Source organism: Miniopterus schreibersii (genome assembly GCF_964146895.1).
Source record: "Miniopterus schreibersii genome assembly, chromosome: 2".
NCBI classification, from domain to species: Eukaryota; Metazoa; Chordata; class Mammalia; order Chiroptera; family Miniopteridae; genus Miniopterus; species Miniopterus schreibersii.
The window spans coordinates 115824002-115851253 of NC_138102.1; the positions used below are offsets into that span (position 1 = coordinate 115824002).

General features: G+C 34.0%; 1 protein-coding gene across 1 annotated transcript in view; it reads left to right on the forward strand.

The window, feature by feature from the left end:
* The window catches only part of MGAT4C (MGAT4 family member C), a 670943-nt gene that overhangs the window by 583339 nt on the left and 60352 nt on the right, over nt 1-27252 (forward strand). The gene's annotated exons all lie outside the window — the stretch shown is intronic.

The following is a 27252-nucleotide window of genomic DNA, read 5'->3' on the forward strand; positions in this document are numbered from 1 at the left end:
ATCATTTGTGACAACTTCGCAATTGATATCAAGGAAGCAACACAGTAATAAATTACTTTGAAAGTACAACACTATGAGAATCATATCCCAGTATTAAAATTTAGGAAAGGAGAAAAATGGTGAAGGGCCATAGAAAAGGGGGATGGGAGGCAAACAAATGAAGAAACCATTTAAACATTTTTATAAGGATATTTCATCTCATAATAGCCATTATAACTTACAGTTTATGTGCTACACATACTATGACTTAAGTACAAAAAAAAAAAAAAAAAAAGCTTCTCCTAGGAAATGGTTTCCTAAACGCAGTCATTTTAAAATTGTAGAAAAGGAGTCTATTAACTGATACTAAATGTAATTCAGGCAGGTGTTTCTTCCATTAGTGTGTGTTAAATGACAGGTTGTTGCCCTCTATTTTACTAAAATTCTAATTAGAATTATCTTGTAGATAAAATATTAGCTGGCTGAAAAGCAAAAAAAGGTCTTTTCAGGAGAAGATGCCATAATAGCATATAGTACAAGCTATTCAAGGTAGAGAATAATTCATACTTAAAAGGTACCTGGGGCTTTCTATTGTTATAGAAACTAGCTTGAATAAAACTCATGAAATTACTCTTAATAATAAAAATAATAAACTAACTTTATTCATGTATTTATAAATTTATTTTCCAATTATAGTTGACATGTCATATTATATTCATTTCAGGTGTACAGCGTAGTGACTAGACATTTATATACCTTATGAAGTGGTCACCCTGATAAGTCTAATGCCCATCTGACACCATACATAGTTATTACAATGTTATTGACTATACTATTCTCTTTGCTGTGCTTTACATCCCTGTGACTATTTTTATAACTGATAATTTGTACTTCTTAATCCCTTTCATCATTTTCACCCATTCCCCCATCTGACTGACACCGTTGTAATAACCTAGTTATTAATTAATAACTGGAAAGGAGAAATCAATTTAGACACATGCCCAGTAAGCTCTGGGTGATGTGGGAAGGTGCTTGCCTGTCAATCTCATGGGGGAGCCAGTAATTGATCAGAATAGGCGTGGCCACTGCAAGGGCTCAAAATCCTAGATACTGAACTCCTACACCAAGGGAGTTCTCTCTCTTTGCTCTCTTGGCCCTCTTGCCCTCCTGGCTCTCCTGTGGCCAGGGGTGCACTCCCTTGCACTCACTCATGTAGCTCCCAGCCATGTGGAACCCACACAATGGACTGATGGACTGGGACTAGCCTGATGCTGTAGGGAACTCAGTTCCATCATGGAACAGAAACTCTGGACACTGGCTTTGCTTTTAGCTCTTCTAAACCCCCAGCTACTCCTTTTCCAGCCCTGGTTTAAGGCACAGGCAACTTTAGAAACCGAGGAATGTAACTACATACATAAAAAAACATTCATTCTCCCTCGCAAATCTTAGAAAATTATTTTTCTCAAGATATTGCATGTACCCCACTCCCACTAGCAACGGAGGAATTCAACTCATACAGTCCTCCATTAGCAGTGACCATCAATTTGTTCTCTGCATCTCTGAGTTTGCTTCTGTTTTGTTTGTTCATTTATTTTGGTTTGTAGATTCCACAAATGAGTGAAATTATATGGTATTTGTCTTTCTCTGTCTGACTTATTTCACCTAGCATAATGCCCTCAGGTCCATCTATGCTGTCACAATTGGCAACATTTCATTCTCTTTTATGGCTGAGTAATATTCCATTTTATATACGTACCAAACCCTCTTTACCCACCTGTCTATTGATGGGCACTGGGGTTGCTTCCATATCTTAGCTGTTGTAAATAATATTGCAGTGAACACAGGGGTGCATATACATTTTCAAGTTAGTGTTTTGGATTTCTTTGGACAAATACCCAGAAGTGGGGTTTCTGGGTCTATGATAGTTCTATTTTTAATTTTCTGAGGAATCTCCATACTATTTTCCATACTCGATGCACCCATTTACAATCCCACCAACAGTGTACCAGGGTTCCCTTTTCACCACATCCTTGTCAACAGGTGTTATTTGTTGACTTTTGGCCAATAGCCATTCTGACAGACGTAAGGTGCCATCTCATTGTAGTTTTGATTTGTATTTCCCTGATGATTGTCAATGTTGAGAAACGATTCATGTCTGTTGGTTACTTGTATATCTAGAAGGTTTTCTGCCTTTTTTTAAATCAGATTTTTTTTTTTTATCTTCAGCTGTATGAGTTCATATTTTGCATAATAATCCCTTTTTGGATGTATCATTTGCAAAAATCTTCTTACATTCAATAGGTTGCTTTCTGTTGTTGTTATTTTCCTTCGTAGTGCAAGAGCTTTTGTTTGATAGAGTCCCATTTGTTTATTTTTGCTTTTGTTGTCTTTGCCTTAGAAGATATATTTAAAAACATATTTCTAAGACCAATGTCAAAGAATAATAGGGTAATTTTAAATGAATTAAAGCTATTTAAACATACCCATCTAGTTTCATTCCTTATTAAATATAAATATCTCTGATAAATTATGCACGAAAAAGAGTAAGATGTAAAAGGGAGGTGGCTAACAGTAAAAATACACATATTTTGTGTATCCAGTATTGTAGTATCCAATATTGTAGCAGTGATGACAATTGCTTTGTTATTGTAAAGAATAATAATTGAAGCTAATCTGGTAAATAAATGATCAATTCAACCTAAATTATTTTCTATAAACTTACATTTTGTTCTACTACTTTTTACCACTTTCCTCCTATCAATGACTTTTAAAAAATATTTTATTTAACATTTTATTAAATTTACTGGAGTGACAATGGTTAATGTGAACATTTGGTTGTAGGTGTGGGTTTCTATGTTATAAGATCTGTATATTGCTCTGTGTTCCCAACATCCAAAGTCATATATTCTCCCCTTGCCATATATTAAGACCCCTCTCACCCCCTGCCCCCCCACCCTCTTTCCTATGGCAACCACCACACCCTGTTTGTTTCCAGGAGTTTCAGTTTTATATCCCACAATGAGTGAAATCATACAGGTCTTAGCTTTTTCTCACTGACTTATTTCACTTAGGATAATAGTCTCAAGATCCATCCATGTTGTGACAAATGGCAGTATTTCAGCCTTTCTTATAGCTGAGTAGTATTACATTGTGTACGTGCACCTTTAAATTAAATATTCAAAGATACATCCATGCTGTCAAAAAAGGTAAGATTTTCTTTTTTTTTGTTTTGTTTTAAACAGCTGATTAGTATTCCATTGTATACCACAGCTTTTCTATCCACTCATCTACTGATGGGCATTTTGGCTGCTCCCAAATCTTGTCTATTGTAAATATTCTTTTGAATTAGTGTTTGGGGTTTCTTTGGATATATCTCAGAAGTGGAATCGCTGGGTCATAAGGCATTTCCATTTTAATTTTTTAAGGTAACTCCATATGCTTTCCACAGTGGCTGCATCAATCTGCATTTCCACCCACAGTGCACTGGGGATCAAACATGCAACCCAGGACATGTCCTTCACCTAGAATCAAACCTGAAACCCTTTGGTGTACAAGTGGATGCTCTAACTGCTGAACCACACCAGCCAGGGCTCCTTTACCCATTTCTTAATTGGATTGTTTGATTTTTAGTGCTGAGTTTTGTAAGTTCTTTATGAATTTTGGATATTAAGCATTTTCCAGGTATATTGGTGAATATGTTCTCCCTTTCAGTGAGTTGTCTTTTCATTTTGTTGATGGTTTCCTTTGCAGTCCAAAAACCTTTTAGTTTGATGCAGTCACATTTGTTTACATTTTCTTTTGTTTCCCTTGCTCTCTATATCAGAAAAAATATTGTTATGAGAACTGTTCAGGACTTTCTGCCTATGTTTTCTTCTAGGATTTTTATGATTTCTGTCTAATATTTAAGTCTTTAATCCATTTTGAGTTTATGCTTGTGTATGGTGTAAGAAGATTGTCTTGTTTTATGTTTTTGGAAGTATCTGTCCAATTTTCACAACACCATTTATTGAATAGACTATCTTTACCCCATTGTATGTTTTTGCCTCTCTTGCCAAATATTAATTGACTATAAAGGTATGGTTAATGAGTTAGTCAGAGAAAGAAAAGTACCATATGATTCTACTTATGTGTGGAGCTTAATGAACAAAATAGACTAACAGAGTGGAAATAGATTCATGGGTACAGAGAACAGACTCACAGCTGTTAGAGGGGAGAGGGTTGAGGGCTGGGGTAGAAGGGTATAGGGCTTAAGAAAAGAAAAAAAGAAAGACTCATGGACACAGATAATAGTATAGTGATTGCCAGAGGGAAGGGGATTGGGAACAGGTAGAAGAAGATAAAGCGGGTATAAATGGTGATTGAAGGAGACTTGACTTGGGATGACAAACACACAATATCTAGATGATGTATTATAAAATTGTACACCTAAAACCTGTATAATTTTATTAATCAATGTCACCCCAATAAATTCAATTAAAATAATTTAAAAAATAAATTAAATATCCACATAAAAGAACTACAACATTATTTATAGTAAAGAACTGTTTGAATCAGGATTTATTTGGTGGAAAAACCATTTAGGCTCTAAAATTATAAGATTAATATGTCAACTGGAGATAATGCAATATTTGTTGGGTTGGTTTTACAAGGACTAGTGCATGGGCATATAATTCTGAACGTTAGAAAATGAGAAAAGTAGAGAAAGATGAACTAAGACCAGTCAAAGAGTACCAAGAAGACAAAGAGCCTGGGAAGGCAGAGAAACCAATGTTTCAGAGATATGGTGGGTTCTGAGATCCAACATAAAGATATTATTTGTGATTTAAGCAAAAATATCCACTCTTTAAAGGAACTGAGGTACTAGAATTCTATCTTAGTCAAATTCCTTATCATGTGTTTATGAAACTCCACCAAAAAAAAAAAAAAAAAGAGAGAAAAGAAACTAAAAATGCAGTATTCATAAAAAAACATTAGTAGAGTATACAGGTGACATCCAAACAAAATAAAACCTTTCCTAAATAATGCAGTTGTTTATATGTAAAATTATGAAAATAAGTGCCAAAATGAGGAAATAGATTTAAAGGATTAATTTTAAGACATTCAATGCAAATAAGTTTTGTGTATTATTATCTTTAAAAAGTATTCTGTTAAAATCAAAGTAAGAATGCCAAAATTAACTTAAATGTGTATTTAGAACCACACTAGAGGGAGCTCTTTCAAATGAGCCTAAATATCCCTAGGAGTACATACACAAAGAGGTAGAGGTTCCCTCAAACCTCTTTAAAGCAGACATTTGTTCTTACGCAGTCAAGATTTCTGTTGAAACTCAAGCCATCATTTTATTAATAAAAGAGCATGTGTTAACTATTAAGATTTCTTAAAAAACTTCTCCCGGACTGCACCCAACAACTTTTACTTGTATGTCATTCCTCAGAACTTCCCCATGTGTCATTTCTATCAGTATGTAAAAATGTATTTTTTTAAAACCTGGGCAGATTTTCACTACCTCCCCAAATTGGAATTCTGACAATTAAGAGAAAGGGGAGAATGGATACATGGGGTGTAGCTAACATTTTTCCATCGCAATTATTGTTGAGTAAGGCTGTGGTGGTGAACAGTGGACTTGGGCTTCTCCTGCCTCTGTCTAGGTAAAGGATTGGTTTTCTGATCCTTTAATCTTCATCTTAATGTGCAAGGAAATGTAAAAGGATTCAGAGGCAGTGAGCTATTTGAGCCTTTATATTATAAAGTTTATAAGAACAAATCCCTGTCATTCTTCACAGGAGCAAAGTGAATGATATTTTACCAAACAAATGACAACAAATTTTAAGGCTTCATACTCAGAAAAGATATTTGAAAAGAGAGAAAGAAAAAAGGAAGACAGATAATTATAAAACTCTTAATCAAGAAAGTGTTATCATTGTAAAATTCACCAGAGCAGGCAACTTTTTAGCAATCTTATTTTTTATAATAAAAGAAATGAAAAAGATTGGAATACCTACTACTGCATTAAGTGAATAGCCTAGTTTCAATGATATTACATATTTCTTATTTCTAAAAATAGTATTTAAAATAGTATTTAAATAGTATTTAAAATAGCAGTACATATTCACATTTACCAATATTGTGAGAGATACAACACAGAGATACAATACAGTTATTGTCAAGCTTATTTACTTTCAATTGACAAATATTATCATGCTAACTTTCCTTCCACCCAACTGAGAACATTTAACTTATGTACTGATCTTTGCCAATTCCTTGGAACAAAAACCATGGCATACTGACATCACAGTTCATTTTGTTGGCCAGTGTTTAAGATTCTCTCACCAGTGTATTTTTATCACTTCATTTCTTCTTTCTTAATTTTTCCCATATTGTATTGCCTAATTCATTTGTTCTTTCACCACTCACACATTATTTCATGTGTGACCTTTCACCTACACCAACAAATTTCCTGTTTTCCCCTTATTTTTTTTTTCACTGAACATTTTTAGCACAATTTTTTTAGAAGTAGGTACTACCTTATTCACCCTGCAATTTGAAAATAGTAACTATGTTTGTCGAACACAAATAAAACTTCACTATGAGTTAAACATAAAAGCAAAATGATAGTTATTAGAGTATTTAAAAAGTTAAAAATTCACAACATATTAAAGAATCACAAAAATATAAACAACTAACTTTGCCTAAGGAATTCAAGAAAATTACATTTAAGGAGGTGATATAGTATTCAGAAAGCATGAGTAGATATTTCCCAGGTAAATAAAAGAATTGATAAGGGTCTTTTGTTGAAAGAGAAACAGAAATTTAGAAATTCATGAAAAGGCATGGTCATTTTGGAGAAGCCTGGTGCTGGAGGGTCATCACAAGTGAGGAAACTAGAAGGGGATACTGGAACCAAATGTGGAAGGACTTTATATGCCAGTTTGGATTTTCACATATATGTAAGCAGTGGAGTAGAATTAGAAATATTTAAGAAAGACTTGCGAGAGAGAGAGAGTGTGAAGAGATAGATTAGAAAGTTACTATCAAACAATTTTAAAATCACTCTGCAATAATATTGTATAACTTAGATTGTCAGAGATCAAAAAATTTGCTCTCTTGCTCTGTCCATGAGGATGTGGGGAAACAGGTATTTTCAATCATTGCTGATGGGATTTTAGAATGGAAAATTCTCTAGGCCTGACATAGCAGGAAGGTAATTTGATGTTTTCTACCCAAATTGCACCTGTAAATATTCTTTGATCCAGCAATTCTACTCTAAAAAATTACCCATAAGATATATTTACAGAAATAACATATGAAAGATTATTTTTCACAACATTATAATGGTAAAAAAGCATCTTACCTAAGTGTCCATCAATAGGTTACTAGTTAAATAAAATGTGGTGCATACATACAATGAAATTACAAGCATTTAAAAAACATGAAGGAACTCCTTTGTGGAGTGATTTGAGACAAACTCCAGGGTGCATTTAATGAAAGAAAAGTGACACAAGAATGTATATAGCATGCTACTATTTTGTTAAAATAAAAGCAAAGAAAAAATGAGTGCACACTTATTTGCTACTGTGAGCATGGAATAATTTTAGAAATAAGGGTGTTTGTGTCTTAGAGAGAAACTGGGTAGCTAGGAGACAAATAACAATGGCAGATTTTCACAATATATCATTTTGTATGTTTTGAATTTTGAATCAGGTGAATGAACAACCTATGAACATATTTAAAGTTACATTTAAATATAAATGTCGCATTATTCAGGTAATAAATATCAAAGTCTGTATGAAGTTAATAGCAGAAGCTTGGAACAATATGTCACAGTGGTTGATTTTTAGACAGGATCAAGTCCACTTTGGGATATATGGTAGGATATATTAATAGAGTTGAAAATGTCTCATGTGAGATGATGCTAGAGATATGGATAGGTGATATAGATATAGATTCAGAAACCATCAACATTTAGATGCTAGTTCATGCAACATATAGATAGCGACACAGCAATAGAGCACGGGAAAAACAAGCTCTAGAATCTCTTACCAGCCAAAAATAAAATAGCAAGGATGGAAAGAAGTTAGTGAAATAAATTAGAATAAGGCAATAAAATCATTGGAATATCAAAAAGAGAGTATCATTCTGAAAATTGTTACAGGAGTAAATTTAGGAGGTAAAGGTATTCAAGTGCATCCAGTGTTACCAGAAATGTGTGCTCTATATAGTCCCTTAAACCAAGAATTATTTACACTCTAAGTGCAATGCCCCTTATTGGGTATTACTCACACACTGTAATTCTCTTCCTATTAAGAGCTGTGTATAATTTATAGAACATAGCCAGGTGATTTTATACAGTAGGCTCCAAAGAAATAATTAATGGGGAGTAATAAGAATTTTCAATAGATCTGTGTGTTTTCTATGCATTTGACTCTAACATGCGTTAGAGAGATGCAGAAGAATGGGTACTGAGAAAGTATTCTCTGTGAAAACCAGGAGTCAGTCACAGAGGAAAGGGGATTGTGGCAACATACTGTCAAAGGATTAAATGGAATGCTGGGTGAAGAGAGAAAGTGTTGCTTATGCAGAATCAAGAAGTCAAAGGAAGACTTTTAAACATGAGAAATTTAGTTATGCTGACAGAGTGCAAAGAGTCAGTAGAAAGAGACAGCCACACTAAGATTTTAAAGAAGAGATTTAAATACAGGAAAAGTGAAGTTTTGAAGGAGAGTTCAAGAAAGCTCAGGGGTAGCTTTGCAAGCAAGTTGTCTATATTTTCCTCTGACACTATATGGTACATGAGAGCGTGGATAGTCACAAAATTTCAATGAGGCTTAGAGGGGGATAGGAGGGATTGTTTATACATTGAGTTGAGGAGCAACATATGCCTCTTAGATGGTGTGTTCTTGCTATAGTTCTTTGAATGTCTACATGCTGCAGACACTTAAGATTCAGTTAAATTAAATATAATGGTAACAAGAAGATGAGTCTAGAAACTTGAAAAGAATGGTTAAGGTTAAGATGGAGAGCACACTAGGAACTCAAAAATAAATGAAAATCAGAATTAATGGAAACTTAGTTAAAATTAATCTGTATTAATTAGTGCCAAATTTTTCCTAGGGTGCACATGTTCTACATTATACAAATCCCTAATGTTAATAATGTAATATATATATTTTTTTTTTTAGTATTGGTGATCACTAATTATGACAATGGTCTTGGGAAATTAAGTCACATAAACTCCCTGGGCCTTGGCTTTAATGTAATAAAATAATAGGTAATGATAACTTATCTCCATTCCTCTTTTCTCTATTTCCAAGCCGTCTGAGTATTATTAGATGTTGATAATGGAGTGTGCAGTAGCGTAACATTTGCTTTTGGGCATCAAAAGGCAATTTTTAAATTATTTCTTGTAGCCTATGATCACTATTCTTTATGTGAACATGAGGTGGCTATGTGGTTATTTGAGAGAATTATGATCTTCAGTGAAAAAAAACCACTAGTGTCCTTTTTCATTTGTGTAGGTATTTTCATCCTGTCACATATCAAATGAGATAGAGGGTCCAGGGTTATTGTTGGGTGACAAGAATAACTATAGTTATTTTTTGCTGTAGGAAATGGAGTTTAAAAGGAAAGACAATATTTAGTTCTCCCTGTGATACTAGTGAGCACGCCTTTGGGATTCTCCCTGGGGAGCTGTGATCAGGTAAAGGGAAGGCTGGCTTCCCTCTCATAATGTCTTTGTGTGTCTGGTGAATGCCAGAGGTAGGAACTTGCAGGTTATGTGAGACTCCTCTGACAGCCTAGAGATAATACACGCTTCAAGGGCTCTCCACCAAGTTAAGAGATACACAGAAACATACCTTTGTGTCAAGGAACATCACTTTATTTTCTGCAGTTCTATATTTGTTACTTTACAGTGGAATCACATAAAATAAGAGATAAATTGGAAAGCTATGAGTTTCAAGCTCTCTTTATTTCTTTGAGTTTAGTGTTTATTATTTGCCTAAGATATTCAGCCATTTCAGCAAAAGGTCTACTGGTCTCTATGTACTGTCATTTGTACTTAACTTTCTCCTGCCTGATTAGCCATCTTATGCTCTGCTTTCCTTTGCGTTTGGCTGGTGATATCAAAGTGCATTAATGCTTCATATAAAAAAATGTCCTGAGGATTCTCATAATAATGTTAATATTTGGAACCAGCGGGGCGAAATGGTTAACAGCCTGTCACTGTATGCATTTTAAGAAATTTCAACAATTCCACATTGAGGTTTTGTGTTTCTGCCTCATTTAATCGATTCATAGGAAATAGCTGTTATTCAAGGCTACTGCTTTTGTTCTTTCCTTCATATTAAATCTCTTTTCAAAAAATCTAAGGCAACATTTTCTTTCTTTTTCTTATAAAATATTCTTATTTAAGAGACAAAAATTATAACAATGCTTTTGGTTTTTAATATTTTTATTGTTTGCTTGTTGGGTTTGGTACTTTATGTTACATTTTATAGGAAAAAGGAAAGGGGGAGGGTACATGCATACCTTTTTTGGTAGCTCATTTCAATAAGTAAACAAATTAAGTTATTCTCCTATGAATTTTTGTCTTCCAATGGTAAGTTAAACAGTCATTTGTGGCTTCTGGAATAAGAAAATTATAATTTAGGAAGATTTTAGGAAGGCAGTCCAAGCATATGATAATTATTTCTTCTGTCTACCTTTCTCAAAAAGTAACGTTAAACTGATCTAACTAATGGACCTGGAAGAAGACTCCAAACACACTTGTGACTTTGGGGTTTAGGAATTACATTATATTGTGTTATTTAAAGATTTAGGAGTGCATCAAGAATTTAGCCTTGAAATAAACTTTATCTTCTGGGGGTAAAAATAGTCTGATACAGAATTCTAATACAAATATTAAAATCTAGAAAAAAGTAAAAAGTATTTGCAGGTATTTGACAAGAATATACTACAAAACTGGAATCTATGCTGTTAATATATCATCTATATCTGTGGGCTATGAGTAAGCACAGCATGACATTCAAGAATTCAGAGTACATCACTCACGAGTCTTCTCTGCAGTGACTGCTTAAAGATTTGCTCCACTAAACTGAAAATTAAATAAGAGAAAATATCCCAAGGTGGAGGATATTATGTGCAAGATATAGTGAATATTAGTGAATATATTCAAAATTTTGGTTAATCCCAAATAGATGATGATATTGTGGTTGTAAGCAGTAATAGTTATAAAGATAAATAAAACATTAGAAAATTTGATTAATCAGACAATATTATTCTAAGAAAAATTTCTAGTACATTTCATATATGGCATAAAATATGCATTATCAAAAAAATGAGAGCTACTACATCATTTATGAAAATAAATGTGTTTTGAATAATATGATATTCCATGATAAAGACTCTCAGTTTTGTATAAATAAATACAAATAGTAAAATTTGTGAAGGAGAAACGTATCTAAACTGAAATGTCAAAAAGTGTTTTAGCCCTGGCTGGTGTGGCTCAGTTGGTTGAGTTTCATCCCATGCTCCAAGAGGTCCCTGGTTTGATTTCTAGTTGGGGCACATGCAAGGTTTGCAAGGTCGATCCCCAGTAGGGGGGTGTGCAGGAGGCAACCAATCCATCTCTCTCTCTCCCTCCTTTCCTCTCTCTCTCTAAAATCAATAAAAACATATTTTACAAAGTGATTTAAAATTAAGTAATAAACAAATTAGTGGTCACTAATTTTAAATTAACATATTTTTTAAAACAAGTTAAATAGTAAAAATATTGTTAATTTAATGATAAGTAATTCAATTCACTAACATGATCAGCAGAAAATAAATGTATAAAACAAAACACTTTTAAAACACACAGAAACAATTGTAAATCAACAAACATTTTTCTTAGAAATAAGATTTTGAAAACATTTTTCTGAGAATTGACAGTCCAATAATAGGAGGGGTCAGGGGAAGAAAGATTTCAAAGATTTTAATTAAAATAACAACAACAAGCACACTCTAGCACAGATTTGTACATGCCATGTTTTATTGATCCCACATGTAGTTTAAATCTGTGACTGTGCCTTCATGTTATTGTGCTGTGCATATGAAACATACTTAAGAAGTTGGCTACAAATACAACTTTAATTAAAAATATAGAGATGCTAGAGTATACTTCTTTCAATGAAAATGCAATAAAACAAGAAAGAACATTCCCTGAGTTTTTTTACAGTTCCTCAGACTAAAAATTACATGAGTTTAAATATATTTTGCATCATTTAAAATAATCTGCTACTTATGAAAGGCTTTTCTGTTTGAGAATTGTGTACTGAAAGTTACAATATACCATTTACAACTTTGCTTAACTATCCCTCTCTTCTCTTTGAAGAGAAGATACCTAAACTGCATATATGCTAATGCCAATTTTTTTCTAACATGATCAAGAGATTTCACTAGAAATAATCATCAAACAATTATATGGCAAAAATCTAAAGTGCCCCTCAATAAAATTAAAAATAAGACAAAGATACCCACAATAGTTACTAACGCCATTCATGAACGGCTCAACTTCATGACTCAATCATTTTCCAAAATTCCCATCTTCAAATATCATTACATAAGGTGTTAGGTATTAACATGTGAGTTCTGAGGGAATGCAAACTTTAGCCTATGGCAGGTTAGAATGCAATAAAGCAGGCGAGTAAAATCAATGAAGCATGCTAGAATTATTTTGCTGTTGAAATATTCAAATTAATTTTGGGTTTGCAGATAACTTCCTGTTTCCAGTTTGTCAAAATAATCATCAGATTTTAGAGGTGAAAAGATCTTAGAGATGGTTTCTTCCAAAGTCCTCATTTTTCAGAAGAGAAAACTGAGGCCAAGCTAAGGTTACAGGGTGGTTTAATGGCACTGCCAGAAGTACACACACGGCCTTCTGGTTCTCAGTCTAGCGCTCTTTTTCTTATGCTGTCCGTGGTCCACTTCATGACACCCCTGAAAGAGGGTTCTCATTAATCGTCTATGCATGACTCACAGCATTTTTAATGGAAATATTTTGCCTTTAGAAAAATGCCTGCCAAGGATTCTGGTACTAAGAGTTCCCACTGGGCAATGGGTCCCTAGACAATACACTGCACCAACTGTAATGAGCTATATAATGTCTCCAATCTCTAGTGACATGTAGGCTTCACAATGTAGACGTTTTTTAAATGAAGAATTCAAGCAAGTATTTCAGCTGTCTAACCCTCTATACTATGTCCCATGAAGCAGAGCCTATGGCCTGTCACACACAGCAATGATGCTTTAGGACAACAGTGGGGAGATGTTTGAAAATAGTTGGCCCATTTTTTTTCTTTTCTTGTTAGAAATCAGCATGATCTCTCTGGCCCTTTCCATAATAGAGCAATTCAGCAAGGTCTCAATATAAGAGTTGCAGTCACAGCAATAGTGAAAATGTCACTGAGATGTCACCCCCACAGTTCATTCAATTCCTATGACATATTCTTCATTCTGCATGGCAGGCATTGTTCGTTAGTGTTATCAGTTGTGCTAGATGAACGTTACCTCTTAAATATTACAAAAAGCTGGATTCATGGTGAATTTGTAAATTTGTATGGACAAAAGAAAAACAGCTACAAAAATAAACATCAAACCATAATAAATAGCGTGTACAGAAAATTAAAATGGGGTCCTTAATTTCTGTCCAATGAACACTCATCTCTCGTTTGGATGGCAGATTCCCAGATTTAAATCACTGACTATGCTGCCTTCTCATCATTTCAGAAAGCCACTATGGCAACAAATCAATGAAAATGAAAAACAATTTATTATTGTTTTTTAACTTCTATAGGTTTCTAGGATGTGTTTTTGAAACATAATTCATCGTGTAGGGACTTTTCAATTTTTTTTATTATATTTTACTATTGTCGCTTTCTTAACCACAATAACGACATATATTTTCTCTCATATGGAGTACTATAACTATGTCACATACATCACATACTTCTCTGTCCACATTCCCTTGAATAACAGAGGAACAGCGATGATTTCTAATCACTTCAACTTAATGTCATTCACTTTTAATTTTGCTTAATTTTAAGTTGAAGGCCTAGAGACTATCAGATGCACTATTTATAGCCTTGGTTTCATAATTTCTTTTAAAAAGAGATGTTTCCATGCTGACAGCATAAACCTATTCTCAAAATTAAATACTTTAATTTTATTAACTAAAAATTTTTACAATAATGGAAAATCATAATTATGTTTTTATTCATACTCATACTGGGAACTAGTTTGATCAAGCAACCTAATAATCTGAATATGTCCTCCCTGCAGTTAATAACCCCCTTTTCTTTTTATCCATATCTATTAATTTTGAGTAGAATATATGACTTTAATCACCTGCCATTATTGCAGCAGTAGAACTGAATCTCTGGTTGCAATGTCTTGATTTCAATTGAATTCATGGTACATTTGAAGTGTGTGTGTGCTAACAAGTTTTTAGAACCAGACTGAGCATTAGACAGGTGTGGTAATCATTTAAGCTCTTTCTGCTTCTTAATAATACTTCATATATTTCCAAATATATTTAAATATTCTTTTTGATAATTAACAACATAAAAATATGTCTTGCTTTTTTGCCATTGCAATCAAAGTAAAATTCACAAGTCAATAATATAAAGGGCATTTTAAAAACTAAGTATGTAATAAAAACTTGAGTCAGTTATTAAAGAGTAAATTAACTCAAATAAATCATCCATAATAGTGAGTATAACTGCTTTTCTAGAAAAAAAAAAAAAGAACTGGATTGGCAAGACAGCAGCAACTTTAGCTAAAGCCAGAATATTTAGATATAGCAGGTGGCAAAAAAACCACACACACAAAAACAACAAAAAGGGTCCAGACAGGAACATTAGAGAATAGAGAGATAAAAATACAGTTCATACAGTTCACACTCTGGTTAGGGAAAGATGCCTGATAAATGGCATCTGCTAAAACAGGAGTCAAAGAGTGGCATGGTGTGTGGCAGCAAACACTGTGAGTCAGTCCTAATAAACAAGCACCCATCTAGTAGGTGACAGGACTAGTCCTATCCAAAGCCCAAGGCATGGGGGGTCTTAGCTATGGCCATGCAGTGTAACAGAGCTAACATGACTAGAAGAGCTTTCAAGCATCTTCTGTGGGGGTGGGAATAGGATAAAAAACCTAGAAAAAGAAGAAGAAAAGGAAAGGAGAGAGAAAGAGAGAGAGAGAGACCGAGAGCACGCTCATGACTTAGCCATTCCATTCGATGAGCAAATACTAAGAGTGAGAATGAGTTGGCAACAGTGAACTTGCTTTCAGTAGTCACTTTATGCACAATGTATGTGTGTATGTGTATGTATAGATGCACATATATGGACAGATATATACATATACATACACTATAGTTTTTAAGTAAATGGAAATGTTTTTAGGATAATTATTGAGGGAAATTTCAATTTTCCTTGGCGTCTTTATCATTTTAACCCTTGTTCTGATCCCTAAATTCTATCAGACAGGACCATATTTTATAGTAATATTTGATAATGACTATCGGGTGTCCTTGGTTATTTTAAAAAGGAGACTGCTGAATGTGACATTCTTTAGTCACAGCTTGACTTTTCCTTTGGCTTTCTTAGCTCAGCATTTCAAACTGCCACCTGAACCCTTAGCCAGTCAGCTATGATTTCATCATCTTTGCCTTGTTGGTTATACTTAAGCAAAATTCTTAAGTGGAATAAGTAATAGGATAAATAGTCTTGCAGTTTCTTTAAAACTGTAAGAAATGCTAAGGTTGTTTTCTGTGTTCCTTTATTATTTGAGCAAATCCCTCTTGGTCTCATTTATATGAAATATTTATCAAGTACCATCTCTTGTCATGATTTAACTAGATTCCCAATATACGAGTGCTATTCATGTCAGCCAGGGCTTTCCACCTGTTCACACCGCTGTACTGACATAAATCTCCTCTTCTCAGCAAATAAAACAAAACAAAACAAAAAAACAACAGTGCTTCTCCACCCTATATTTTCTTTATTAAACCTCTTCTATAATCCTCTATATTGTGGAATCTTCCTTGTGAGAACTGGTCTCTTGTAGGACTAATTTAGAAAAGTAATAGTTTATTAAAAATATTAATAAAATGAGTTACCATGCTTGCTTGTATATTAAAAACACGTTCTATACTTAAAAGTGCTAATAAACTGAGGATAATATGCATATCAGATATTCCTCAGGATTTTACAATATCCTTCAGTATACTTTTCACTCTAGAAAGCCCTTGCTTTTTCACTATTAATGAGAGAATTACATACTATCTTTTAGATATGTTGGGGTTCAAAAAATTTGAGAATTAGCCCACTTAGTAGTTCAATGTCAGTTGGAAAATCATTTTGAGGAAGGTGACCGTTGGGAGAACTATGAAAATCATATCTTATAATTTTACCATTAACAAGGTTAGTAGAATTAGAGTGAAGTAAGAAAAATAAAATGATCAGATTAATGTCTGGTAATAATATTTCATTCAACTTCCTTTGGATGCTCTTTGGTCTGTGGAAGAAATATAAAAGTGCACTGATATTTTATCTAAAGTTCTTTGACATTAAATTGACAGATAAGATTTCTATATGTTTTTAAATTAAATACCAAATTAAACCTTAAAATAAAAGAACTGATATTCATTACCAATAAATTCATCTTTGTTTTGTATAGAAAAATACGATAGTTTCCAGAAAGACGATATATATCTATGCTGACTTCCACTATGGAATATGGGTTGGAAGTTTTAAGTGAGTAGATTTATACATGCTTATTTTTAGAAACTGCAGTAATCAATGTAACTCTTCCCTTCATGGTTTTAGACAGAAATTGTAACAGAAATTATACTTCTGGATTACCTGTTTAAATTTTCATTTGAACAATTATTTTATTCTGATGATAGAAAGCACACTTCTAGATGCATTAAATAATTATCTGAAAAATTATTGCCTAATCAACTAGAATCGCTCACATAGATCTCAAGAATTTCTTTTGTAAAAGTACCTACTAAAAATATTTGTTTTTCCATCTACATTAATAAATAGTACCTCACAATCAGTAAGCACTTGGAGTCTGTACTTTGCGGAGTAATTTTTACAGAAGAAGTCCGAGTTGCACTTCAGTGTATGGGAGCTCTGTGGGTTCCTTAATATTCTTCAGAACCCTCAAAAACTAAATTATTGACTAAATTTTTTATCCTTTTATATGGACTTGTTCTGAAGTATGCACTACATAAGGGAATGAAAATGTAAGTCCTAGTCTTCTCCAGTGTTCCAATACCACAATGCTATTAATTATACAAAACTTCAGGTAAAGGTTAAGGAGTCTTAGATATTTTTCATCTCTAAAGAAGAAAGCTTCCTGCCTAAGGACCTAGGAAACTAGGAAATTCTCCTACATCCATTATCTTGAGACAAGAACCTGGTGAGGATATTGGCATATAAACTGCAGTTTCTTTTTCAAATTCAACTTTAATTCTCTTCAGTGCATATTTCTTGTATTCAATTTGTTACTCTATGTATTTCCTCCTCTCTCCCTCCCTCTGTCTTTCTCTCTCTTTCCACCCCACCTATGTGTCTACTATTTTCCCCATCTAATCGATTCATGGCTCTCTTCATCCATCTATCCAAACACCCTGCCATGGACACTTGCTTTATATGAGGTGAGATATATAAGGTGAAACAAGAAAAGAATGTGTGTGTGTAAATATGGATGGCTGTCTATTTATGACTCACAGATATAGATATTTTATAGACACATTGTTGCACCCTCACATCTTTAGCTATTCTTATTGTTATTATTTTCAATGATTTTATTTTCTCCTTTTTATAACAAAAGCATTGGTTTGACCAGGCATTTTTAAAAGTATGGTGGGGAGAAAACAGATAATAAAAGAAATTCGGGAATTTCTAGGAATTTGTATTTGATTTAGAAACTCTTTTCTGAATAATTAGTTTAGTGACATGAGTGTTGCAACAGAACTAAGAGAATGTAGCCAAGTATTTAAGAGTGGGGAAATGCCATTACCAGCTCTATAACCTTGGGCAAGTCATTTAAGCCTTTTGTTCTCAGTTCTATCATCTGTAAAAGAGGGATAATAGTGGTAATTATTTCATAGGGCTGTTGTGAGGATTGAGTGTGTTAATATTTATAAAGAGATTTGAACAGTGGTTGGCCACAATAAACACACTATGCATTAGCTCTTACTTATTGCCTGAAAACCCTTACAGAAGTGAAAGCTCACGAGAGCCAGATATTTGCTTGTATCATCGTTGCTGATTCCTAGCACTAAGAATAGTGCCCAAAACATTGAAGATATTCGATGTCATATTTTAAAGAGGAAGTATAATATCCTAATTAAGAACAACAATCATGAAGGCAGACTCCCTGCATTAAAATCTAAGCTTCAATATGTTAGCTATCTAGCTTGTGCAAGTTCATTAACTGTTCTTTAGCCTCCAATCTGTAAAATGGGGATGTGTCAATTTCATGGGTCAGCTTGACAGGGTCACAGAGTGCCCAGATATTTGGTTAAATGTTATTTCTGGTAATGATGGGAGGTGTGTCCAGATTAGATTAGCGTTTGCATTGGTAGAATAAGTAAAGCAGATTGTCCTCACCAATATGGGTGGGTCTCATCTTAATCACTGAGGGCCTGACAGGATCAAAAAAGTAGAGAAAGGGAGAATTTGTTCACTCTGCTTGCCTCTTTGAGCTGGAACATTAGTCTTCTTCAACCCCTTGATTGACTCTCCTGGCTCTTGAGCCTTTGGACTCAGAGTGAAACTACACAACCATCTTTCCCAGTCTTCTAGCTTATGGTCAGAAGATCATGGGGATTCTCAGATTCCATAATTGCATGAGCCAGGTAGATATTTTATTGAGAGAGAGAGAGAGATCTTCTGTTGTCCTTTCTCTGGAAAAAAAAAACTAATACAGGGTTAATAATAAAAATTTATAACACAGAGTTATTGAGAAGATTAAATGAATTAATAACATTTGTAAAGCCCTGGTGCACAGTGCCATGGCTACCACATCGCTTGATGCTAAGGGAAATCATTCACATGGTGTTATATGTAAATGGGATATGCTCCCTGGAGCTGCACAACCCAGCAGCCTTTCTTCTGAGAGCTATGTAAATGTTAACCATTATTGCTTCTGTTGATAACCACAAGGAAAGTTAATAAATATTTCATGGCCTAACTGATACTGTTATAAGCCAATTGCAAAGCATGTTTCATAAATTATTTACATAGCTGTATTGTTCTTCAAAAATGAATTGGGGCTATCCCTATGAATTTTTTCTGCCTTGTTTGTTCCCCTGACTTCTGCTTTAGAGTGCTTATTTGATTTTTCCCCCTTTAAAAGTTTGTCTTTTTTTTTTTTAGCTTTGACTTTCTTTTGGATCTGTATTTTTTCAATGTCCACATATTCCTATGATGCTTTGGTTCTTTCCTTACCTCTGAAAGTCAAGTAGCTTTTTACTGTGGTATTTTCAAAACGCACTTATCTATGATTAAGTGCACATTCCTTCTCTCTTTGTGCTTTGTTTTGTCCGTTGCCTACCACTGCATTTAAAAGTAATATTACTTTGGAATTTTAACTTGGGACTAACTGTTTTGTTTCATAAGCTTTGAACTTCTTCTTTAGCTACAATTTAGAAGAAATGGCAGTATTCGACATGATCATCTGGATTTCATACCTGTTTTGAAACGCTAGTGTATTCTTGAATAAATAAATTAGGTCCATGTTGTCCCATGACTTTTGGTAAAATAATGAGTTTGCTTTTTGGTTGGCCAATTTAAAAAAGTTAATTAACTGCATTATTAGACCTTAGCACAAAAATATTATTCCAAATGCCATTGTTTCTGGACCTGGTTGGGAGGTAACTAGGTGTGTTCTGTAATTATAGCTCTCTATTTTCTAGGAATGTTTTACTATTTTTCTAAAACTGTCTTTAGAGATAGATAGAGCTTTGAAATTCTAGCTAATAAAAAAGATATGTAGAGAGGGTTATAGACCTTAAAAACTTTTACCATTTATGCAAATGATTATTATTAAGAAAAATTCAACAACAGATCCTCAACTTATACTAAAGTTGAAATTTGGGAAAAAATATTTGTTAGTGAATATCTTGATTGATTCTATGCCTAAGAAACAGATTGGCTGATTAACATTTCCCCTCATGTTGGTTAATTTTTTAACAAATATTTATTACAGCTATTATTTACCAGGTATTTGCAGACTATCAGAGAAATAATAAAAATGCTGTACTTGTAAAATTTGCAATCTTGTCTGAGTTGACAGATAATAAATAAATGAAATATATAATATATTAGAAGGTGATAAATGCTATAAAAAAGAGAAAAATAGGACACACTGAGAGGTATTAAAATGCCCATTTAGAGGGAGAAACTTGCAGTTTAATGGTTAAGATAGACCTTGTTGAGAGGTTCTTTTTGAACAAAGATTTGAAAGAGGGTAAGTGTTATAACCATGGGGATATTTAGGAGGAGAGGAAAAAATGGCACATGCAGTACAAAGTTTCTATATCAGAAGTTTCACAAACTTGCACAGAACATGTAGTAGTGTCAACAATTAAAAAAGGAAAGAAAGATAAAGTGGCTACTGCTGACAGGGAAAAATGGGAAGGGATAGGAAATCAATGAGGGCCTTTTAGACTACTGCAATTGGCATTTATTTCTAAAGCAATGAGAAGATGTTATGAGGTTTTATGTAAATAAATTATATTATCTGAGGCTCATTTTAATAAGGTCACTCTAGTTACTCTGAATGAGTTGTCAGAGTGAAAGGTAGTTCATCCAGGTAGAAAATCATAGTATCTTGGACCAAGGTGATAGCAGTAGTTTTAGTGAGCCATGGTCATGTTATGAATGTATATTGAAGGGGGGCAGCAGAATTTCCTAGTAAATTGGATATGGACCATACATATACTTTAATTATTTTCTAATTTGGAATGCTGTTACTGACCCACTCACTTATGGAAGGATCAGCATTGCTGGTGGATTAAGTAATTGAGAAGCACCTCTAGATTATCTCAACTCTGAGTTGAATTAATATCTTTGTAGGTAGGGTTGTCCTAATCAAGAGAAAGACAGAAGTTTTTTTTGGCGGGAGAACTTATTAAAAGAATACTTGAAAATAAGTCAGATAAGCTACCATGTCATATTTTCTAACTCCTCAGAGAACTAAAAACACAAAATTAAATGACCAAATTCCAGAAAAAAATAAGCTGTCCCCGAATAAAAATCTTGTAACTCTTTTTATTCCTAAGGGCACAGCAGCGAAAGAGACTTCGTGCCTTAGATGGGAGTAAGGGGACACTGGCACGATTCTTAACAAGCTGTTCATGATCCGTGCTGCAGTGGTGACCCAGACCTCCAAGGAGCCCACCCCAAAGCCCTTCTGTAGCATTAACCAATTCTTCCTCAGAGGGGCTTTCCCAAGGACAAGCCCACGGCCTAAGGTTGAAGAGAGGGGAAGCTAAGAGAGCCCACCCCAAGGCTTTTACCTACTGCTCTGCTGCAGCTGTCTGGGGGCATGTGGGAGAGTGGACAGAGGCCTTCAGAGGCATGGAAAGCCAGGACAGGCAAGAGAACGCCTAGATGACCCACAAATTCCAGACGACTGGCTTGACTACCGGTTATATTGGCCCATGCCTTCACACAGCCAAGCAGGCAGACAGAGGAAGGAGCGTATATTTCCTGGGAATATACATATATAATTTTTACTAGAGAAATAAAAGAAAGAACTAATTATTATTTACACCAAAACTTTGAAAAATAAGAATGAATCCTTGGAATTAGAAAATGCAGATTGGATACAAGGTTAAAAGTAAAAGCTTCATCAGAAACTTAAATTAATGGTTGAATTATATCAATAAATGAAAAACAAACTAATTAATGAATTAACAAACAAACAAAACTGCTCCTCCAGGAAACTAACTGTAGAGGGAAGGGATAGTTTTGAGAGAGGAATAATAATATTGCAAAGCAGATGACGAAGTGAACCATAACCCTAAAGAGTAGGATACCTACTAAAAAATCAAATCAGAGCTTGAAGAAAAGAATGAAGAATAATTTGTTTAAAAATCTGCACTTTTTCCCCTAATAAGGAAACATGAAATGCTTTCAATAGCACAGTCTGGTCTGAGGGACTTCAATGACTTAAGAGAAACACACATACAGCAGACAAAAATGAACTAAAGTGGGTGTTAAATTTGAAATTTTAGAGATTCCAATTGTAGTATTTGGTAGAGGCCTAAGTGGATCAAAGAATCCTCAGTCATTTGTGAGGCAATATCCAGCTGAGAGGGCTGGTGAATTCAGGATCTATATGGAATGATCAGATCATCAACCTGAACACGCAGGACTCATAATCTATTACACGCCTTCTGTCAATGAAACAAATGGTCAGGTATGTCTAAAAATAGAGTCCAGGTTTTATATACCACATATGAGTGAAACCATATGGTTCTTGACTTTTTCTGTTTCACTTATTTTGCTTAGCATAAAAACTGAAGGTAACAGGTGAACAAACAAGCAAAACTTGTAGATACAGGCAATAGTATGGTGATTATCAAAGCCGGATGGAGGGCAGTAAAGTGTAAAAGGGGTAAAATGTATAGTGACCCAGAAAAAAGATTTGACTTTGGGTGGCGGGCACACAATGCAATATGCAGATGATGTATCATAGAATTGTACACTTGAAATTTATACGATTTTATTAACCAATGTAACCCCAATAAGTTTCATTTAAAAAAATAGAGTCCAGGGGAACAAATACTAAAGATACCTTTGGCAATTTGAAATTTTGCTACTTGTCTCTTCAGTTGAAAGTAAAGCCCCTGATTCAAACTTTTTTCCTCTACACCATTGCCAAGTTGGAAGCCCATTTTGGGAATAGAACAATGGGGGAAATTAAGAAAGGTGGACCTCTTTTCTTCCCTCACCTTCCTCCAGGAAGCATATGAAGACTGCCTTCCTTCTCCCACTACTCTCTACAGGATACTTAACTCACCATTCTCATCTCCCATTAGCATTGAGAAGTGTCCACCAAGACTTTTCATTATCAATCTTGATTAAACCCAGAATTTCACACCATACAACTGTCTCCTGAAAGAATGAGTCCCCTGTTGGGCTGAATTCTTCAGATGAATCTTCTGAAGATCCAGAATCTGAGCAAGGCATGTTTCTATCATTTTGCATTGTGTTTCTTTTACTTTAACACCTATGAATTAGGTATTTATATGTTTGCTGAATTTGAGGCCTGACAGAATCATAAATTCTTAGGATAGAATTTCATAAATAAAGGTGATTAAATAATTAAGATTATTTGAAGAAATTATTTTCAATTTATTGGAGCCTTTAGGTTGGTAAGTATTGTATTATGATCTGATTAAATAGTCAACCATGGCATAAGCTATAATAGGCATTTTACATGAGTAGTTAAATAACTAGAGATTTTTAAACTTTACAGGCCATTTTTGTTTCCTAAATGTTTATAAGATAATTGTAAAAGTTTCCTGAACTTTACCTAGGTAATTTCTATTGATTAAAAAAAAAAAAAAAATGACTTGGAGCCTCTGGGCAAATGTTGTAAGGGAAAACAATTATTCTTTGAGCAAAATAACAATGGAGGAGAGGTTAGTTAATCTGTCTAGAGGCCTCCCTCTGTGTACCAAAAAAAATGATTAGAGGCCTTGAGCTGCAAATAGGTTTGCCATACCCAGAGGTCTCTACTTTCTTTGGAAAAACTGAAGCTGTATGCCTCACTTTATTTTATACCTAATAAAATTATTCAAAGTAGATAGCCATATTTCCATGTTTCCCTCTTCACCTCTAAGAAATTGAGAAGTTTTCAAAGACAATGCTTTGTGTTCATTCTCTTGCTTCCTGCTCTATACCTGTTTCCATAAGACCTCTGTGTCCCATTTTCTGGTCACTTTCAGTGTGCCGATTTGCATCATACGGTAGGTAGTGTGAGGTGATAAATTACAAGTGTTGGTGTCCTGTCCAGGGTTGCTGCTCTGGCGCTCTTAACACAGAGAGATGGTCAAGTGAGAGGAGCAAAAACTAAGAGGACAGAACCCTACTCATTTTAGTTCATTGTAATCATCTCAAACTGAATTTTCACACCGTGGTTTTGTGTCAAAAAAGTGAACATCTGCTACTACCACGTAGAATAGCCTTTGTCAACTCTATAGGCCACATCAGACTGAGGCTTTAGTGTTTGTCCCCTACAGCATGGGTGTGTCTTCCAGAGGGGAGGGGTGAAGAGGGATTGATTGGGCTGTTTGCATCTCACAGAACAGAGACTGAGTGTTTTCAACCAAATGAATGGAAACTGGAAACATTGGTCTCAGCCCGGCTCCACAAAAGAGTTATAATTCCTTCTGAAAGGAAGATAAATCAACAAAGAGATGAAGAGAGATGAAAAAGGGATGAATAGACCATGCATAGAAAGCTGATGTGAACATTGAGAAGAGATGTTTAGTCTTCCAGGAAAACTAAACATTGAGATGTGAACATTGAGAAGAGATGTTTAGTCTTCCAGGAAAACTGGAATTCAGTGGCATACGAAATGAATAAAATGTTTGTGTAAAATGTTATATTCTTTAAATCCAATGATATTTCTAGAAAATAATATAGATATATTTGTAAATGTTTTGTGTAAACTTGACTATTCATTAATGAAATTGAAATTGGGAAGAATTGAAGGCAAAACTTGAAAATAGGATTTTTTTATATCTTAAAAATATTTAAAATGTTAAATCAGATGCCTAAATATGTTTTGTTAGCATTTAATGAAATTTTACCTTTTTATTAAAATCATGGAGGGACTATGTAATATAAGTCAGAGAGACATTGTTCTACATAATATATACTGAATTAATTTTAATTTAAACCAAGAAAGTACATTTTATATATTGCCTTAGAAAAGTTGCTGAATCTTTTGTGGCCTCACTTTTCTAGTATGAAAGTTAAAGATAATATTAAAAGTTCCCAAGCTTGCCCGGCCAGGCGTGGCTCAGCAGTTGAGCATCGACCTAGGATCCAGGCGATCAGGGTTCGATTCCTGGTCAGGGCACATGCCCAGGTTGCGGGCTCGATCAATGACTCTCTCATCATTGCTGTTTCTCTCTCTCTCTCACCCTCTCCTTTCCTCTCTCTGAAATCAATAAAGATATATTAAAAAAAAAAAAAGTTCCCAAGCTTGCTTTATAAGATTGTTTTAAGAATCTATTTAAAACATTTTTTTTAAGATTTAAAACACTAACTTTTAAAGTACAATTGAACTATCTTATTATTATGTAAACTACTGGGGAAATTATTTCTTACTATTAGCAGGCTATTGAGTTTTTTGGCAGAAAGAGATTATGAGAAGAGTTTGAAGATTTTTTTTAACACAACACAAAATATTTGTATAGATTTGAGGAGATTTGTACTATTTATACAAACTACTCAGAGGAATGGTCACAAAGAGAGCCTCTGATGAGGCTTTTTAGTTTGCACTATTTTTCCAATAGATTTATTATATGGGTCCATTATTGTGAAGGAAGAGAACAGTTTTCTGGATAATTTAGTCCCCAACATTCTGTTAATATCTAAAAAATACAGATATAGAAATACACAGTTATTTAAATGTGAATTTTCATTTATAGCCTCATTTATAAAAATACATAGCAAAAGCTTAGTTAACTAAGTGAAGAAATGAAATAATGTAAGTTAAAATCTTGATTTGAAAAGCCCTTACATTTAAGTAAATCTGTAATAATCTATTATTTAAGAGGTCCAGAAATAACTTCCAAATCAAAAATACTTTCTCAAATTGCAATGCATATCATTCAAAATTCTGTCTGCTAAAGACATTTTGTCTCATTAAAGTATTTTTCTGAAAAGCTCTAATTCATGAGAAAATGTCATGTTAATTCATTATATTATCTACTTAGCAATTATCGATTATTCTATTTCAAACACAAAGATGACATGATATGATTTCTGTCCTTGAGTCTACAGCATTGGGAAGAGACAGGCATTCACAGAAAGACTGCAGAGATGTACAGCAGTGGGTCCTCTCACTGCGGCCTCAAGAAGAGGATGGCCGACATGCTGCAGGGGTTTTGTCTAAGAAAATGGCATGTACGTTCAAAAGCACCAAAGCTTGAAAATTCACATAAATGTGTTTGAAAAATGGCAGGTTAGTTCAGTATGTGGGAGATTCTTGGTGGAAGTAAAATATAGGGCTAAAATATTTATTTAACCAAATAGACAATAAGAAACCAATATATAGATCAGAGTCAAGAGTAATCTGACCAGATTTGCATTTTAGGACATTACTTTGGCAGTGGAGTTCTCGAGTCACTTATCTAGTTGGCTGGAAGGGACAATAGGCATTATTTAGTTAGGGCTATACTGAAAAGTCAAAAGGGTAGCTGCTGTGAGAACAGAAGCATTTGGAGCCTGAGTGCTTTGGAAAAGGGAGTTCTCAAAAGTCATAGTCAGAAATGTCTTTCTTAATTCATAACCTTTCCTCAATGTCATTGTTATATGTCTTTATGTCACAAAAGAACAGTTTCAGATGTTACCCCCCTTCTTCCAGCCCAGATTCACCAATGAATGCCTTGCCCTACTCCCGGGCTTAACTATATGATTCTTGTCTGCAATTTGTAATTTTAACATTTCCAATTTTTTCAGGAGTAATTGAAAGACTGTGAAAGCACACATAATGTAGTAATTTTTTTACACAAATTTTAAAAGTTTTTGCCTGATAGATAACAAGAGTCACAAGGGGAATACACCTAGCCAAGTCCCCAATTTTCATTCTTCAATTTAACTTAAAAAAAGTTACACTGGTCTTTGAAAAACACATAACTATCAAGTGATTAAAATTCAAGGAAAAGGAATCAACAAGCATAATTCTAATAAAAATTAATTTAATAAAATATGTTAATAAATTTTAATAAAATTAATTTTAAAAATCAATAAATAGTTCACATGAATATTATCTATGCAAAAAATCAAGGAAAAGGAATCAACAAGCACAGAAATAACAAAACATCCTATTATTTAATTAACTATGACTCTAGGAAAAAGTCATGCATTAGTGCAGGTGATAGAGATGATGGAGGAAAAGTGAATAGGTTTAAATAGTAAGTGCAGGTAATTGGTGTTTTGAGCAAAAGAAGACACGATTTTAGGAATTACAAGTGGG